The sequence below is a fragment of the Athene cunicularia genome, assembly GCF_003259725.1.
Source record: "Athene cunicularia isolate RWA chromosome 1 unlocalized genomic scaffold, athCun1 chr1_part2, whole genome shotgun sequence".
NCBI classification, from domain to species: domain Eukaryota; kingdom Metazoa; phylum Chordata; class Aves; order Strigiformes; family Strigidae; genus Athene; species Athene cunicularia.
Genome location: NW_020799092.1, coordinates 68735183 through 68754932, shown reverse-complemented (window position 1 = coordinate 68754932; position 19750 = coordinate 68735183). Strand labels below are relative to the sequence as shown.

Below are 19750 nucleotides of genomic sequence, written 5' to 3'. Positions count from 1 at the left end.
CATTAGCAGGTAACATGAAGAATCAATATTTATGACCTGTCACATATTTGAGACATCTGTCATGTTTTATCTTTAGATGTTGAAGTTATTTGACAGCTCTAAAGTGTAAGGAAGCAAAACAGAAAAGAAGTTTTTTGCTGGTGTCACACTTTCAGACAAATTTAACAGGTAATAGTCTACAACAAGCAATTAAAACACATTGGTCTCTTATTACAGAACAAATTCTATTCATGGGGCCTGAGGGAAATGCATCTCATAAAATTTGCTAATTTTATATAAGACAGCACAAACTATACTTGCCCTAGATTAAAAAAAAAAAACAACAACAACAAAAAAAACCAACCAAAGCAGAAATGCTGCTACTTAGCAGTGTGCAGATGAATACTGATTTTGGCACCTTACATAATAGGGAAGCAGAAAAATCCACCTGCAGAGCCTGAACACTTGTCTTCTGCTGGTGTCCAGATACCGAGTCCTCAGAGTCAGTGGAAACACAGACCTTTATAGGAACGTACCCACATGCAAGATACTGTCTATCTGTTGTCCCGATAAAAAGCACAGCAAAAGAAGGAGATTAGATCTTATAAGGAGGAGGAAAAGATGAAGATTAAATGCTTGTGAAGTTACCTACAGGTTTAGAAATGTCATAGCTGTTCATGCTATATTTTTTTTCCAAGTTCCAACTCTGAATCACATGTTGCACTTGAAAAAAGCCCAAATCCTTCTGTTTCTCATCATTGCAAAGAAAATCCCTAGCTCTCAGGAAACGTGAGGTAAATAAGAAAGAAATCAGACTTTTCAGAAGCTCATGTTTGTATGTCTCCCTGATTTGTGAAGGTTTTTGTCTCATTAAGACTTTCTGGAAAACAATGACTTCATTTCATGAGCAGTGTTGACAGGATGAGTCTTCTCTCTCTTCTGGTGTGGAACAAAAAAAAGCCATTTTTATTTGATTCTGTAGGTCTAAAAGTGCCAGTTTCCAAAGTAGCCAAGACCTTGTTTATCAGAGCATTTTCTTTAATTTTCCACATCCCCCTAGAATAACTCCTTTGATGTGATAAAAACAGGAAGCACCCAAGAAAAAGTCAGTCTCAACAAATTGGTATTTTGCACTGAAAATCCTTTCAATACAAAGTTCTTACAGGCAATACCAGGAAAGCTCAGGAGAGTGAAGAAATCTGAATTACAGTATTTTTTCCTGTCTCCAAGCAATCAATAATCTGAGACTTTGCTAGCAATGGGTTTTGCGAAACACCTCGGAGAAGGACAGACACAGGGTGCTCAGCAGTGTGTCCCAGAGAAAGCCAAAGATGGGTGCTAGGCCATCTGGTCTGTGCAGTGAGGCTCAGCTGCCTTGTCAGGCACATCAGAAAGAAAGCGGCTTTTCTTTTTCCTTGAGTTTCTGCTTATTTTCAAATTTGCCAGGACTGAAGCAGCAGCTTAGCTCGCCCTGGCTGCAGGGACTTTGCCGCTGGCAGTCCCATGCCCTGTGGTCTCAGAAACCCAGGCAGCCTTTGCTATTCCCCAGGGCTGGGGCAATCGGAGAAGATGTGACCGCTAGAAAAGGACTCCAGATGAGGAGATGTTTCGGTGTCTGAAGCAATGAAATATTTAATCCCTGCTCTCTCTAGGCTATGCATCATCACAGATTTACTTATCTGCTGCTCACTGACAGCAGCGGCTGACAAGGACGATGACAGCTGACATACATTAACCCAGCCGCACAACACAAGCTACCACTCCAGAGCAGAAATCCATCATCATTATTTAAGCACCAAGAAGGTGTCTCAGTTGGTGCCAGATACCAAACACAGGCAGCACCTCCACTGAAAAGTCAACACTGCCAGGGTCTATTGGAGGTGAGGGGCACAGCACTGAGCCCTTACAGCCCCAGCACAACCAGCAGCAGCGGCACCAGTCCCTGAGCAGCCTGGCACTAAGGCTACATGTAGGGTCATCTGTGCTTCCACCACTAATCTGCCCATACCCTGATGGAGGAAAATGAGAGAGAAGGAGGGACAAAAGTCATTTCTTCAGGGGTTGGGAGATTAGAGCTTTACCAGAGGTACACAGCAGGATAGTGCATTAACCCCCCATACTAAAAGAATGATTCTGTGAATCTCTGATTCTGTCTGTGAGTCCTGCGGGAGCCGTCTGTGCTGGGTCCCCCATCAAAGGGCTGCTTCCCACGAGGAAGGCGCCGGTGGAGCCCCCCCAGCCATGGCCTGCCCTGCTGGTGCTGGTGGTGACTCAGCCCAGGGGATGGCTCGGTGCCATTTGGGGCTGGCCAGCTCTGCTTTGGGGCTCAGCGGGGCTTTTGCAGCTCTTGGGTGCCATTTCCCGGTGCCCCCCAGGCTCCCTCCCCCTCCCACAGAGGCCCAGAGTGGTTGTGGTAAAAGGGCTTTAATGGAAAAAAAAACCAACAAGAGAAAAGAAAATGCTCCTCCAAGCTCTGGGCTTGTCACAGCAGGCCGTGGCCTGGCCCAGATCCACCCTCCCCGTGCCACCCCCTGGCTCTCCATCTCTTCCCTCTGGTGGGTCTAATCCCCCGCTCCAAGGCCGGTGCCGGCTGCTTGCTGGGTGGGTTTGGGCAAGTGCTCTTGCACTTCTGGCCCTGATTTTCTAGGCTGGCCCCGGTGTTGGTGTCCGCCCTGCCAGGCTGGAAGATGGCAGGCCGGAGTGGTGGTCGGTCCCTCTGTGTGTCCCAGCACAGGTACTGGGGCCCCATCCCGAAGTGCTGCAGGCTCAGGCTGGCATCCTCGCTGGTCTCTGGGACACAGTAGCTGGGTGTGAGCAGCTCCTGGGGCAGCGGGAGCGAGTGGATGTCACGGTGGGGAATGTCTCTGGCAGTGCCACCAGGGCCCCCGGGTGTGGGGCCACTGCTGGGACCATGGTGGCTGGCCAGGGAGCAGCGCAGCAGCATCTCCCGGAGCAGTGCAGTGTCACCCAGCCATCGGTGGCGGGGAACAGCCCAGGAGCTGAGGAGGACATCGCTGCACAGGGTGCTGTTGGTGCCCAGGGGTGCCCCCATGGGTGTGGCCGTGTTGGAGAGGCTGAGCTGAGCCAAGTGCTTCTCCATGTGCTGGTAGCCAGGGAAGGCCAGTCACAGCCCTGGAGGGGCTGGGGGGTCCGCTCTTCCCCGAGACTTACGTGGTTGTCTCTGGGGGGTGGCAGGAGCTGCCCAGGACAGGGGGGTCCCGCAGTCGCCCCACAGGGCAGCCCCTGGCAGAGAAGCAGCACCAGGGCTGAGCGTGGCAGTGGCTAGTGGAGGCAGGTTGGTGTCCATCTGCCGGCTGTGGGAGAGTGGTGGGGGAAATTCAGAGCAGCCAGGAGCCCTCTGCAGCCCTGTGTGGGGGAGAGGAGTCGTGCTGGGCCAGGGGGACCTTTGAGGGGCACCCGCCAAGCCAGCCCCATTGCCAACATGCCCCGGCTCTGCACCAGGCCCGTGGGAGCTTGTGGCTGTAGCACTCCCCCGCCACAAGCCGGGGTGTCAGAGGAGGGAGGCTACTCACTGCTTGGAGGGGAGATGGGCAAGCTGGCTGTATCTGCTGGGGTTGCCATCCTTGCCGGTGTGCCCCCTCTCTGGGGGAAGTGCTGCTCTTGCCTGGGCAGTGGGCACAGGTTGGCCAAGCCTGAGTAAGAGGCAGGAGTGATGGCCGGTGGTCACTTCTGCTCCTGCACCCCAGAGCATCCCCAGGCTACAGGAGACGGGGTCAGTCCCTACCTTGGGAGAAGGTTTTGGGGAGCCTTTGGGGAGGCTGAAGCAGAAGATGTTGGCGCCGCTGCAGTGGCGGCAGCACCTGGGAGCGTTCTGTCCATTGGTTGCGAAGGACTCTCTGGGGTTGCCAGTTGTGGCCTTCTGCTTGGGGGTCTTCCTGCCCCACCTGGAAGGAATGTGGAGGCTCTCTGTATGGTGTTCCTCAGGGCTCGGTGTTGGGACCATTTCTGTTCAACATCTTTATTGATGATCTTGATAAGGACACAAGGTGTATCATCAGTAAATTCACAGATGACACCAAGTTAAGCAGGAGTGTCGATCTGCATGACGGCAGGGGAGCTCTACAGAGAGACTTGGGTAGATTGGATCGGTGGCCAACGTTAAGGGGATGAGCTTCCACAAGGCCAAGTGCCAGGTCCTGCACTTGGGCCACAACCACCCCATGCATGGCTACAGGCTTGGGGAGTTGTGGCTGGAGCTGTCTGGAAGGGAAGGATCTGGGGGTTCTAACTGACAAGCAGCTGAACATGAGCCAGCAGTGTGCCCAGATGGCCAAGAAAGCCAACGGCATCCTGGCTTGTATCAGCAATAGTGTGACCAGCAGAAGTAGGGAGGTGACAGTCCCCCTGTGCTCTGCACTGGTGAGACCACACCTGGAATATTGTGTCCAGTTTTGGGCACCTCAATACAAGAGAGATATCGAAGTGCTGGAGCGAGTGCAGAGGAGGGCAACCAAGCTGGTGAAGGGCCTGGAGAACAAATCCTATGAGGAGCAATTGAAGGAGCTGGGACTGTTTTCGGAAGAGAAGGCTGAGAGGAGACCTCATCACTCTCTACAACTACCTGAAAGGACATTGTAGAGAGGTTGGTGCTGGTCTCTTCTCACAGGTGATTAGTGACAGGACAAGAGGGAATGGCTTTAAACTGCAACAGGGGAGGTTTAGACTGGACATTAGGAAAAAAATTTTCAGAGGAAGAGTGGTCAGACAGTGGAATAGGCTGCCCAGGGAGGGGGTGGAGTCACCATCCCTGGATGTGTTTAAGGGTCGTTTGGATGAGATGCTGGGGGATGCGGTCTAGGGGAGGACTTTGTAGAGTAGGGCTGATGGTTGGACTCGATGATCCCAAGGGTCTTTTCCAACCTGAATGATTCTGTGATACACAGCAGGATAGTGCATTAACCCCCCATACTAAAAGCTGTAAGTGGAGTGAAAGGCCTTATTGCACAGCTCCTCAGGGAGTGCTGCTGCAGATCTGTGTAGATCAGACTTGTTTTCCCTTTGTCTAAGCTCCCCCCTTTTTATGGATTTTTATGGAGCTTAATTTCTGAGTAAATCTGTCTCAGTGTGTTCTTTATCTAATGGGTTGTTCTAAACTATTGCAGTCTCTGAGGAAGGGTGTCTGAGCTTGGAGGAATCTTGTTGAAACTGAGTTTTGGTTTGAGATGGTAAGTTGGGGTTTTCCCCCTCCCTGATAGTGTTTTCCACCAGGCTGGTTGCTTCTTGAGACCAGCCTGCTGTCTTGCTGTTACAATGGCATCCTTATGTAGAAAGTGGGCATTTACACAAGAACTGACTTGCAGTCATTGGTGGGAATAGCCAAACTAATGGATAATTGGCCATGTGTCTGTGTGAGTCAGGTGTAGGGAGGAAGGGCAAAAGAAGCCACCAAGGCTCCTAAGCCCCAGAGCCAATATTACGCTGTATGAGATGTATGCTTCCAGAGGAGGGAATAAGGTGAGCTATTTACAGCACCACATGAATGCCACATTTGAGTGTTAGAGAAGGCTCTGCTGTAGAGCGGGAGCTTGTAGAAAGAGCTGTCCTTCAGACCACTATTGGTCTTCTCACTTCTGCAAGAGACACTGCAGGTTACAAGTGAAGTTCAGATGGTTAAGGCTCCTATATTTATTCCTTCATATAGACAGGCCTTAAGGACAGGGCTAAAAAACACTGAATGTATTGAGATGCTTACAGACTGATTACCTGAAGAGGTATTTATTTCGTCTCTGTTCTGAGGGCATCGCATAGCAGAGCCATCACCAGGAGGGACAGTGTGCAGGGAGTGTAGCAGCATTCACAAATAGGGTAGTGGGAAGAGCAGAAAACAGCTGCAAGGGAGCATTAGGGAGATGAAGCAATGCTGGGTGCAGAAAGTGGTGTAGAGGGAACACCTGTGTCCTGCAAGGCCCCTGTGGGAAGCAGGAAGAGGTGGGAGCCATCAGCTCCCACAGATGGGAGGAAGGCAGTGTTAGGAGTGATGCTCTTTTCATTGCCATCACCATTTCAGATGCACAGCAGTTGCTAAGCCTCATATGCCTGAAACTGCAAGGATTGCTGGTTACACCAGGTTGTCACCTTCCTGTTCCGACCCAGAGGAGAAAAAGCACAACCAGGACACTGTACCACACCTGTCATTCAGGGCTGCTGCAAACCAGCCTGCCTTTCTGCATGCTTTTTCAGCAGGCAGTTTCCTAGCACCACCTTCCCCTTCCTTCTCTGTGAAGGGTTTTTCTCTGCACTGCTAATCACAATCTGCCTTCTGTGCTGACAGCTCTTCAGGGAAGGAATCTCCTCTTTTTCTTTTACAAGAGTGCACTTAACACTCCTACAGAACTCAGAAAAAATATTTAAAGGAATAATATAAATTAATAGCAATAATAAATCCTTATATATTGTCCAAAACCTGCATAAATTGGTTTTGCAGCAATTCTGCAGGAAAGCTGGAAAGGGAAGATGACTGAAACAATACCTTCATTGGACCATGAGCATCCAACACACTCCTTGCTGCACACCGGACAGGTTTCCATGATGGATGGTGGTCACCAAAAACCTCATCCTCCCCTTAAACCCTGGCTTTGCCATCTCCCAAATCTAGCCTCTGTTCTAGCTGTGTATCACCTAACTTCATCAAGATTTTTTCAGTAGTTTGACATGTAATCTCATAGCTTTGGAAACTATTATGGGCCTTAGGTACAGCCCCAAATATCTCCTATTTGCCTAGAGAGTATATAGCCATTTAATTAATATTCCTGTGCTCAGGTAAACTAATCATTAAGCTGCAGTTTTGAAACCTCAGACTAAAGCTTCTCCAAATCCTTATCTTTCTGTTTCCCATAAATACGGAACTTGACACCTCTATCTTTCTGAGGGGCAGAAATGGGATCAATGTTCACAGCTCATTAGCAGGTTTTGATTGAGACCCAAAATTACAGCAGCCAACCAGTCCAACAGGAGTGAAGGATCCACAGCCTTGCCTTGGCGAGCCCCTGCCCCAGAGGTGCTCTGGATGAAGCCCTCCAGCTGCAGGATCCTTCCTCTCCATGGCAAGTCCCAGCAGCCAGAGCCCCGCTCCCAGTCTGGCTCAACCCACTCATCAAATTTTCTCTTACCACCAGCACAAATCCCTACAGAGGGAAAGTTCTGAAAACCCCTGGATGTCCTTTTGCACAGCAAGGAAGCAGGTGGGATTTGTGCTGTGCTCCCAGCTTTGCCACTGGTCAAAGAACAAGGAAATTCATTTCACACAAAGAAAAGGAAGTTTAAAAGTTTGTTTTATTCTGCAGTATTTAAGGTTCACTAGAACTGCTATTTTTTACTATGTTTTCTGAGACATTTAAACTGAACTTCTTGTAGATGTTTTAATTATTATGTTATAATTAAAAATCAGCAAATTATTTCAGGAAATTTTATTAATAAAAATGTCATTTTAACATGCCAGAAGGGACAGAGAAGTGTCATGGCCTTCCTGCTTTCTGTTAGGAGCAAAACTCATTATATGAATTGGGAAGTCATTTGGAGAAACCCAGTCTGTTTGAAAAAGAGCAGAGCTCCTTTTCTGTCACACCACTAAAATAAACCCCATCGTAGCAGTTTCCTTATGCAGAGATCCTGGCTGGCACCTTCAGGAATCTGCTTCAGTATCTTGGCTTTCTCCCAGGGCCAAACTCCTACTCTCTCTCTGCTGCACAGAAATGCAGGCTCGAACCACTGTGAAGCCGGAGCACCACACTTAAATCGGTGACTGGCTTTTCTCAAGCTCGGGCTTGCTCACAGCTCCCCACAGCCTGTGCTGGCCCCAGGCGCTGTCTTCTGCCCTCCCTGATGGCTGAGCCTGGACAAGTAGAGCTTTGTGTCAATGTCAACAAGATTTGTGTTCCCAGACCAAAGATGTGCCAATGTCAACATCTAACACTGCTGAGTGCAAGAAAACTCCTGGAAGATACAAAGCTAATAAAACTAGATTTAAAGTGTCTAAGTTACTTTAATTAGCAAAATTAAAAAAAAAACACATAAGAATATACAATGACAATCCAAACATTATCTGCCCAGGACCTTATCAAGGAACCTCCACTGACATGGCTGGATCCTCAGAGGGACTCTCAGTAAACAAGTACAGAACAAAGTTTGTAATGTTGGTTTTTTTTTTTTTCCGGCAAAGACAGTGCAGTGCTTTCTGAGCAGTCTGATCACACGGCTTGAAGGCTGGTGAAACAAACAAAAATACCTACAGAACCTCTCTGTTTCAGGGGAGTAACTGAAGAACAACTCCAGCAAATGTGCAGAATATAAAGAAAGTAAAATATTTTCTCATTAAACAGTTAAAGAACAGGAAGAGTTTAGGAATCACTGTTCAGGGACTCCTGTTTAGTGACAGCAATTTATTTGACCATCTGGGTAAAGAAAGACTGCAGCAAACATGGAGGAAATAAAAATAGATGAACAACAAGTAAGTGATTTTGCCTGACTCAAGCCCACAACTCTGGAGCAGGAAGCTACTTCATGTGAAAGACGTTATTGATGAAGGCATTTCAGCCTCTCTCCACTCCTTCCAACAACATACTAGATCTCCCATGCCAGCAAACCTGTCTTGAGACGTGACTCCCATCCCAAACTTGCCAGAAACATCACAAAGTACAAAAGACAAATTGATGAGCCTTCTGGAAAGGGACCACCGGAGGAAGGAGCGTCTCTGTGATGCTCCACAGTAGAAGAAAAATCTGTAGGAGAAAGAATAGGAGGCTTTTTGCTTTGTTCATTATGATAAAAATCTTCCTTTTCTTGACAGACACAAATATTGAAATGGTGGAAAACACTGCCCACTGTTCAACAGGATCTGATCACTACATCTCAGTGTTTTGGTACCCACCTCAATCAGACACAACCTCCTCCCTTGTTCAGGGCACACTGTGCTGTGTGTGATGCTAGCAGAGGGGCGGTCGTGCTTGCTTGGCAGTTATGGCGCTGCAGCACCAAGCTGCCCAGCTGAGGGACCCAAAACCTGTTGGTAGTGAGGCGTGGTTAGTGGAGCCATCACCCAAGGGAGTCCCATTTCCATCAGCCCAGAGCGGTGCCAGCAGATGACAGGGATGACAGCTACAACTTGCTCCTTCCTTGGATAGGTCTCTCTTCCCTCTGCCTGTCACTTTCCTCCTGTCTTTCTCATCAACACATATGCATATGTTGTATTCTCAGAGCTGCATTCAAACCAGAGGAAAGCCACCCGAGCCAGGGATTAGGAAGGGTGGCAGGGAAGCTTGAAGCCTGCCCATATTCAGAGTTTTGGAGCCTGTCACTGACACTGGGTTAAATTTAGGTGCAGTTGAAGGAAGATCTTTGGGAAATAAGAAAAATGTCAGGCTCTGATGAGGTGCCTTCTTTAAGCTACTCTAACTCTCATTCTCAGGATTTGCAGCCAAAATTCACCTGCTCCCCCAGTCTGACAAGAGCAGCTAATCTGACTGACAGATGTAGCTTGGCTCACACCTTCCCACTGGGCTGGCCTGCTCCTTGCATCCTTACACTCAGGTTGGTCAGCCCTTAAACTGTTAAATTTATCTTACTGAGCCCTCCTGGGCTGGGGGTGAAATCTTAGACCCACCTTCTGCAAAGCTGTTCGATCCTCCATGAAGACAGTCCTGGTATACAACTGCTCACCCCAACAGGACTAAAAATACCCATCTTTCAAGCTGTGCTCAGACAAGATCTTTGACAGCCTGTTACAAATAACTAATCCAAAACTGCCTAATAATTTGATATTTCAGTCTGAAGATTATCTTCTATGAGTGGGCAGTAGCTTCTCTCTTCATGTCTCCACGCATGCTGTTAATCATTCTATGCAGGATAATTATAACTCCAGGATTCACGCACCACACTTTGTCCATCTGAGACTTAGGCCTCGAGTCTCATCCAGGTTTACAGTCCCACAGGAGTCAATGGCACTCATCTATTCTGGGAACCATCCCAAGGTGAAATGAGTCACCCCAGGAGGGCCCTGTCCCTCTCCAAGGATTGCCCAGAGCCACACACCCAATGCCTGATGCTGAGAGGGCTGACATTACATGAGATGCATCTCCAAGACCAAACTCCATCTTTTCTCTACTCCCAAAGAATCTCCTCACCTTTCTCAAAATTTCCATCTGTAAGAGAATAGGAACTTGAAGAAGTCAACACCAGAAATGGGTAGACTGTCCTACACACCCTGGGCTCCAGACTTAATTTCCAAATACATCTCTCCTTTCATACCTCAGCACAAGGTGGTCAGACTTAATTGCTCAAACCTTTATTTTGTTTTAATTAATTTGTTTTGACAACCACAGTTTTCTCTGGACACTTTTTGCTTACAGCTTCAAAAAACATTAACAGATTCAAAAAGCATGTCTGCAGAAATAAAAGAAAACAACCCAGAAAATAATGTTTCCCTGTCGTGTCGCTTGTCTCCTCCCATAGCACACTGCCTACAACCAAACAGCCTCTGAATTGACAGGCATTACCTCCCCCCATGTGTTAGTTTCTACACAGAGCAAAAGAAAAAGGGGCAAAAAAACAATGTAAGAATAAATTGGATTTTAAAACTACAAGAATTGGCCAGAGTCTGGTAGGGAAGAGCAGGATCTGGCCAGCAGGGCAGTCACTGGGAGCATTAACTGTGCAAGAAGTGTAGCTTTAGGTCTGCCAACGCTCTGGGTTTTTCCTTGTGAGTGACAGCATACGAGTTGTTGATGGCAAAGGTCTGTCCAGCTGTGTGTTGTACACGGATACCAGCAACCTGGCAAAATTGATCTGACTGGATCTTTCATGCATTTTTCTGTTTCTTTTTGGAAAAGTGTGTCTAATAAAGCAGCATTCTGTCTGTTTAGTGGTTAACTCTGACCATCATCACCCCTGTGGCCCTGAAACTGTCTTCTCAGATGCTAGAAATGCATAGATGCTAGATGTCTTCTCAGATGCTAGAAGTGCAGCCATGAACTGAGCCTTCTGCCTGCAAAACAGCCTGAATGACCTTTTGATAGACATTTAGAAAATTCTTAAATGCTCCCGAAAACCATTTCCTACAGCTCTGGAAACATTTCCTACAGCTCTTGCCCAGGAGTTCAGCTGCTGCCACTAATAGAGTGCACAAAGTACCACCTTGCTGATTAAGTTCTACCATTCCACTCAATTCTGGTTTCACAGGGCTTGCATACCAAATTGGTAAAAACCGTGTTATTTTTTATATGATTCAATTCTGTTTTATTGCAAGGAAGTGCTGCAGCAAAAGAGTCAGCTCAGGCACCCTTCTGCTGAGACGAGCTTCTCCTCTAATGCCATACAGACAAAACCATCACACAATTTCAATCCCAAAGTTTTGTAAAAGTTTTAGTAACTCCTCAAGGTTTGCTGTGCAGTCTCTTTAAACCCTGCCCTCTGTAGCCTTCAGTAGCTGTGAGTGACAGCAGAGCAGGCAGTAGCCAGATCCTGCCTGCTGGTTTGCCAAGAGGAGAAAATGCACTTAGGCACCTCTGGTGTGGACAGGTCATTTATCATGTTTTGTTAAGAAGATGCTGAACAGTGAAACGCTGAAAGACGGTAGCCAGAAAAACGGTTGGGGAACTTCTGTTCATTTTTCCTTCCATCTCCATAGGGCAGCTTTGTCCCCTCCTTAATGTGTTCTAAACTGCAGTGCACCAGAGAGCACAACTTATTCACCTCCTGGCCACACAGCTGTTTCCAGGATGATCTCTGGACAGCATCTCCAAAACACATGCTGGAGTTTCAGCTTGGATCACCAGGTCTCTTAGAGTTTGGAGAAGACCTGAGTTGGTGTCTAGTTGTCTATTGAGAGCACAGTATTTGCCCCGGGGTGGCTCTCCAGGAAATGCATAAGCACCCTCCCATGAGGCCAAGGCAAAGGATCCTCGGCGCATTAAGAGGGAAAAGGCACCCACAGCAGGTAGGAAAATGGGAATACACATTATTCCTCTCTCATCACCTGGAAAACAAAATTTCTTTCTCAGTACACTCAGATAGGTTTTGTTATGTGTTTTAAAGGGAAATTAGAAGATTTCACTGAAGCTTCCATTGGCTGCCCCATGCAGCTGGGCATCTACACACCTTTCATGCCTTTTAATTACACACATCTGGATATTGCCCAGACCCTGAATGCGTGTTGCTATTTGAATTTTGGGATGCAGTAGCAGTGGAGTTTTAACATACTGAGCATTGCGCCAACCCTGATGTAAACAAAACCATCTACCTGTGCTTACAAGGAACTGACCCAAATCATAAGCAGAAAGGCGAGAACTCCAAGCACCTCATTAAAACTGAACTTCTCCAATTTTTTTTGGCCTGCAGCCCAGGCAGCAGTGTTATCCAAGGTGCCTTAGCATGTCTGTTTTCAATTGCAGACCTTCAGCAGCAATGTTTCTCTCCACCTTCATCTCCTCCCATACACCAAACACAGCACCAGCATTCAAGAGAGATAACGTCGCTCTCTAGGCTAGAGGAGTACTGTGAAGGCACTGGGAAGAAATCTCTGGTGCTTCATTAGCCCATGGGCTTCTGACAGCTGATGTGGTTTTGGAATAGCACCAATTTTGGTGTGACCATGAATGCCAGTTGCTCTTTATCTCAGTAATTTTGTGTGTTTGGAGGCAAAAATAACATATTAACTCTTGGAAAGGTGTTACTTTCTAGATGCCAGTCAAATAAATGGCAAAGAAAATTGTATAAATATGGCTGGTGACAACTGATGGTGTAAAATGTTAAGATTATTGGAGAGAACATATATTCAGACCTAGAAGGTCTGCCTTTATCTGTATATTTACTATCAATCTGACTGCCTTTACAGTAACAGCATGTAAGGGACTACCTGAAATGCAGTACATGCTTTATAACTTGGCAGGGAGCAACCTGGAAATCCCCATGATTCATCTTCAAAACAAAGAAATATCCGTGGCCTCTCTCTGAAAATATACATAAACACTAAAATGTCGTAAATCCCTCCAGGTTGACTGTACCCCAGCTCTGCAGTCAATAGAAGTGACTGCCCTAATTGAACAGGTCAAAGATGAGTAACTGTGTTGTCAGGATGTCAGCCTAACAGGCAGCCTTTCAAGACTTAATAGAGAATTTAACAGCAGAGCACCTAGGTGGTTTGGGTAATATGGCTTTCACAAGACTACTTTCATTAACTGATTTCTAGGCAACAGCACTAGAAAAGGGTTGTAAGTAGCTTAAGAAAAGAAACTTCAAGGAGTCAAAAGCCTATGATGTGATACAAAGTGGACTGAGGGATGTTGGATGTGAATGACTTATTTCTACCTTATCAAGTAGGCACTTCTGGCATTTATTTAATTTAATTTCCATATATATAACACCTGTGTGCAAAATTTGTCTAAAGAAATAATAAAGGGTTTAATATGGTACACATGAAACACTGGGTACTGCTGGAAATTCCATAAGCACTGTTAAGAATTTGAATAACACAGGTACATGAAATTACAATTTAAAATAATTGAAAGAAATGGCTCATTCAGTTCTATTAAGTTTAGATTGTTCCTAGGAGTGTCAGGGCACATGCTCCTCACCATGAAACTTTGACTTTCCCTGGATTTCAGTTTTACCAGCTGTGGATTTTTTAAGAGGCTCACAAAACCCCATATCTCACTTAGCAAATAAGCTCAAGAACTTTTTCTTTCTTTTATTTAGTAGTGCTACTTACATATATTTAAAATTACCTTATTAATTACATTAGTAACCATATTAATAAAATACACCAAAATTCCAGATGCAGGCCATTTTTAATAGATTTTATTTATTACAAATATGTGGATTTCTCATCCATTCTTTATCCTTCATTTTTGCTACATATTTTAAAGGGAAAAAGGAAGCTCATGGAGCTATCAATAGCAAGTTTTCTTACACAATTGGAAACTACCATCCCCATTACATACTCACAACATTAAAATGCTTTTATTACAGTGAACACTATATTTTGTATTCATTTCTGATAAAAGTAAAACTGATCCATTTGTGTTCTGCAGGACCCTCCTTAGCTCACCTAATGCTTCTTGCATAGTTTATTTGCTACTGTCTAGTCTCAACAACATCAATTAGAAGTGTCACCTTTATAAAATATATTTGGACTACACATACATGCTGAACACCTATGGGCTATAACAAGTCAGAAATTTTCCTCCAAAATAAACTTTGCTTGAAAAATGTCAATTTGTTGGAAGTTGATGGGGGAAGCAGGGTCTGCAGCAGAAGGGTTAGTCAGCACCAGACCCCCCCCCCAGTTCATGGTACCACATCCCAAGCTCTCAGGTCTGGGCATCCTGCTCTGGGGCAGACACTCTCCCTGGTGTCTGTGGGTGCATTAGCAGCAGGAGAAGGTGACCATGAGGGTCAAGGTGTGTAAGGAATTGGTGGGAATGGGAGAAGGTGGCTACTCCATGTAATGTGGGGGGTGACATGACAGTCTGCTTACAGTACCATTTTTGAGTTTCTAGTTCTGAAACACTTAGTTCACTGACATTTCACAATGAAATTCATTCCTTTTGTGATTTCCCCAAGTTCTGCATTCCAGCAGTCTCCTGCAGAGTCCCCTGCATTATGATGGGGGGAGCGGGTTTGCGATGAAAGTGGCTGTCCTCTCCCCCAGGCTGCGAGCTTGTAGGACCTCTGACCAGTGACCCTTTCACAGGAGGCAGTGGGGAGGCTGCCTGCCAAATGACATCGTGATTTGGTCTGAGTGATCCAGGAGAGTTTAACTAATGGTGAATTTGCAGATCTCTGGTGCAAGAACCTTCTGTTCTATGCCAAATGCCCGAGCAGTCAGGTTTTTATATTTGCGTGTACGTGAGTACTTATAAACAGACATTCTCATTAGGCCCCTGTTCTCCCCTCCGACACCGACTTATGGGCAGTCACCTCCAGCAAGGAGGGGGGAGCCTTTGTCACCCTGTTCACTGTGTCACTGCAGACAGTGTCCGCTCTCCTGTGTATGCAGCTCTGTTTACAGTATGTGGAAACTGGATGGGTGAGAACTAGTTTTTAAGAGAGAGTTTGGGTTGAAAGCACCTCTTTCCTCATTGGGGTATGCTCCCTTGAAATTTAACACAAGGTATTATTTCATCTTCTTTATGAATGTAGATTGTGTGCTCAGGGGAGTGAAAGAAATTATTGATACGGAACAGAAGTGTCAGGATTTTAACTTGATTCATGATATTCACCTAACAAATGTCATTCTTGCCCCATAGACATTGTATCTTTATTTTCATATTGTTCAAACTTTAGATGAAACAATCTCAATATTTTGACTTCCCATGTCGATTAGCTGATGAAAACTGATGTATAAAAATTCCAGATAACAAATCCTTGTCATAACTGAAGATTAAACTTGTCATTTTTCATGATAAATGGAAATGCAAATAATGAAGTATATTAGAATATTGATCAGAGGCTTGTCCTGAGCCAAGCACAGCGTGACCATCTTTTTGTTCACTGGCAGTAAACCAGCTTCTCTCTTCTCTCTGTTTTGCACAGTCCTACTAAGCCAATCTTCACTAGAATGAGCACAAAACAAAACGAATAACAGCTTTTGTACATCAACATTAAAATGGGAAGAAGCTTGGGAAAGGGCCTCCGACAGAGAAGAACGATGACGAGTGCAAAAACGCCTGATGGGTAAGCGCCACCTTCTAAACATAGATCAGCCAGACGTGGAAGTGATTTTCAGAAGAGAAATGCAATCATGGATTACACACCAGCTCATTAGAAACTGTTGCTGAATGCAGCATCCAGAAGACATGCATGAAAAGTCACATTTGGGGAATAAATTAAAAGGGGTGTAGTTGTTGCTAGATAAACATATGTAATATATATGCATTCAAGAGGTTTGTAAATGTCATTTTTTTTATTCGGACGGAAAGCAAAAAGCTTTAAAACCTTTCACAGTAGAGAGGCAGTTAACTCCAGACTATTCCTATCCCAGTAGCCAAGAAGCTGATAGGACATCTCTTAAATTAGCATTTACAATAGACTCTCTGAATGTTTCCATCACTTAGTGGAAAAAGCATAACTTTTACTGCTACATTGCTGCACTTCATTTACTTCACTGTATAATAAGTTGACTAAAACTGTAAAGCTTCTCAATTTTTACTGTATATGTGTTCCAATTAATCTATGTCTGTAACAAACTTGACTGAAAAATTATTTCTGACTTATATTCTAGTTCTATGAAGCATATATACTATAAGATATGTCTGATTGAATATCATATTACTATAATTTCCCAAGACACATAGAATTGTTTGTATTTGAAGTGACAAAATAAAAGCACTTGATTTATTTTTTAGTAGGAGAAAGTAATTTACCCCTTAAATGTAACATACCACTGCTCACTGCAAGGGTCTTTCTATTCTTTTCCTTGTTCTGCCATATAACCGCTGAGTGACACTCTCTGGCCTGTGCTAATGCCAATCAGGTGAAGTGATCTAACAATCCCTTCTGGCCTTAAACTCAATTCATAAATTAAGAGACTAGTAAACAAATACACATTGCAAATAGCTATGTGAGGGCTGAGGGTGCAGAGCCTTGGGGCATTGGTGAGGCTGGTGCTTCCCCCCACAGGGGCTCAACAGGTCACTCCTCAAAGGCACCCTCATTTCCAGAATCCACTGAGCACTAAAACAGGGGAAGGCACAAGATATCAAGATGTCATAGTGAAAGGTCTGGATGCCAAGTGCCAGGCACAGAGCAATGGAGGGAAGCAGGGACCCCTTCTCCTCTGCTCCTCCTCTCCAGTACCTCCCAGCATGGCACACATCTTCTGGCTCAGGACTGGGCAGGAGCATGCTGCTTCCTACATTTCTTCTACCCTCTCATGCGTATTGCATCTGAATCCAGCCCAAAATGAGCACTGCAATGCTAATTTCTTCAGATTTTTTAAGCCTGTTGCTTCATTCTATGGCTTTTTGGGGGAATGGTTAAAATAATAATTCATTGCTAATGTAGTTCCCAAATAACACAATACACTGAAGACATGAGTAAAACATGAGTTAAAACTGGTTTTTGTCTATTGGCTACACAACACAAATTATTCCAAAATTTTGTGCGTGGTCTTATCTTTTATTTTTTTAAATAAAACCCATCTTTAAACAAACTGTCAGTAAATAAATACAGGGAATTAGATAACTCTTCTATCTAACTACCAAGGTACCAGTGTGGCACTGCTTATCTTAGAGACTGAACGCTAATGTGGATAACTACCAAGTAAATTTATGTGTAAATCTGGGCAGCATTTTTTTAAGAAAACTTGTTTTAATCCAAATCTGCTCTCATAACTGTGTGTAGGAGACTCCACTGACTTCCACAGGACCAGGTTTAGAGGCAGTCAAAAACCCCACCCAGATCAATCAACCACCATAAATATATTCCCAGTACCCACTGCTGACCTGAAGGGGATGGAAGGTAAAAATAAAGTAGTTTACACATGAGACCGCATAAACTCATTAAGGTCCCACTTCAGATAGGTTTTGAAGTCTGTGATTAGTCCAACCAGTGTCAGCTGGAAAACGCACATCCCTTAGGGCTGCATGCATTCAGGAGTCATTGTTAAATCGTGTCTCCATGAAGCCCATCCTCATTCACTGCTCTTGTTGGCTCACAGCCACAGTCTCACCTCAAAAGCCTGTGAAAGGGTTTGCTATCTGGATGTGCTGTCGTATCACTGTCTTCATTTGCTCCTTGGGTTTACCTCTATCCCACATTATAGCAGTCGTGGCACTTCTGCTGTGACAAAAAATCAGAAATCACTGAAACAGGGTTTTTCTGTAATACATTATTTTGTTATGGGCTACTAAGTTTTGCATCATGGTGGCTGTGTAATATAAAAGCTCTTTCTAAATATACACAAACGTTGCAAAAAAAGTGTCACCACAAGACCTCACAACCCTGTTAGGGCAGCTCAGTGAATATGTACCATTTGTACACAGTCAGAAGGAGATCAGGATGTACATCACTAAATGTTGACTCAGTATGAATAGTATGTTTTATCTTTTTAAATGTTACGGCTTTCCCATCCCACTCAATTGTAACTTGTCAATTGTAATTTTTTTTTAAAGTCAACAAACTGTAAAGAAAACTGTTGAAATACCTGATTTTCTGTAAAAAGTAATAACAATAATTTTTGTTACTTTAAAGTATGCTTGGTATTAAAGTACCTAATAAAGTTCAACAATGAATTTTGTAGCATACAAATAAAGTGTGATAGTGCTTTTCTCCTGCTGATCTGTGGTAACAGCTGCTGTTGTTGGGATTACTGTCCTTCTAAACAGAAGCCTGGCCACCCCCTACACACCTGTACCTACACAGATCCCTAAGATATGTAAAGTTCAAGAAAAATCTGATCCCTTAATGAGTGCAGGGATTTGTATCCACAGGTCAAATTAACAGTATAAGTACCTTGCTGTTTAAGGTAAGTCATCTCCACCCTCTGGTACCTGACTATATATATATGGGCAACAATATAAAGTTCCTGATTGCTTTAGTTTTTAGTAAGAGAAAGGAGACTGTAAATTATTTAGGAGTTAATTATCATTAAATAGAGAACTGACAGGTTTGTAGGATGATGGAGTCCTTCCAGTTCATTTTTATAGGCAACACATTTCAGTTATTCCTAAATAGATTGGAAAGCTCAAACAAGTTATTTGGAGGACACAGTAAAGCCCCCAAATTTATCCCTCTTAATTTCACTACATGAAGTTACACTGGAATGGTGTATCAAAGATGTACATCATCCCAGAGCTTGAACCAACAAGAGGCAAGTACTTTCTTGTCAAATAGATACTGGATTTGCTTCCATGATGCTGATGCAGTAGTATCTGTGTCTGGAGACGATCTAGAAATGGTTGTGACTGGTATCTAATTATTCCCAAACCCTAGGCTCTGCCATATTTCGTTAAGAGTAATGGACCAGCTTCCCTCACACCATCCAGCTTGCCCTGTTCTAGATAGGAAAATGTAATGCTGGGCCCAGCAGCTTTCTGTCCATTTTCACTCTGCTAGTCTGACATCCTTAAACATTTAAAAGTTTTAGTAGTTTCAGCTGATTCCTTGAGCATTTGAAATGAAATAAGAACTAGAAAATTAATTTTTAAAAAACCCCAAAAAACAACAAAGAACAAAACCCAAAGAAAAAAAACCTGCATGTTTGTCCTGACTAGTTTATATGTTGAAAAGCCAGCCATATGCTGAATAGCTTCTGAGACAGTGCCAGAAAGCAACATAGGTTTTTTTCCCATGTGCTAAAGTCTAAAGGTTTACGCATTTCTCCTTTCCAAAGAGCTCTGTGCAGAAGGGAACAGTTTTGCCTGCTGTTGGAGTAGCTGGCAATACCTGCATACATTATCCAGGCTTGCAGCCATTCCACCTTGATCTCTGATCCTCATTGGCTTACATTAATATTTTGAAGAGACTTTCATGGAAGACCCAAAATTCTGCAGAAAGAGGGATATGTAGTTAAAAAATTTATGCTTTTCTCTTTATATCAAACAACATTAGTCCCATGCTGCCAAACACAAAGCCAAGGCTTACAGTGATCAGATACTGCCATGACACTTTCTATTACCCATCTGTCTCTCTCAAATTTTTGCTTAGAGTTACTTCATACTGCCTTCTGAAATGCCTTTTACATTTTAAAAACTAAACTGATATATCTTTCCCATCTTCAGATAGTGTCATAACACCACTGTGGGCAGTTACATAGCTT

The 19750-nt window shown here is 44.4% G+C and overlaps 1 long non-coding RNA gene across 1 annotated transcript in view; it reads left to right on the top strand.

Moving 5' to 3' along the window:
* Positions 1-19143, top strand: part of LOC113491587 — an 87074-nt gene extending 67931 nt beyond the window's left edge. The window contains exon 3 of the long non-coding RNA XR_003400439.1: positions 15526-19143. This is a non-coding gene — a long non-coding RNA (uncharacterized LOC113491587). The remainder of the gene's footprint in view (positions 1-15525) is intronic.
* Positions 19144-19750: the final 607 nt, after the last annotated feature.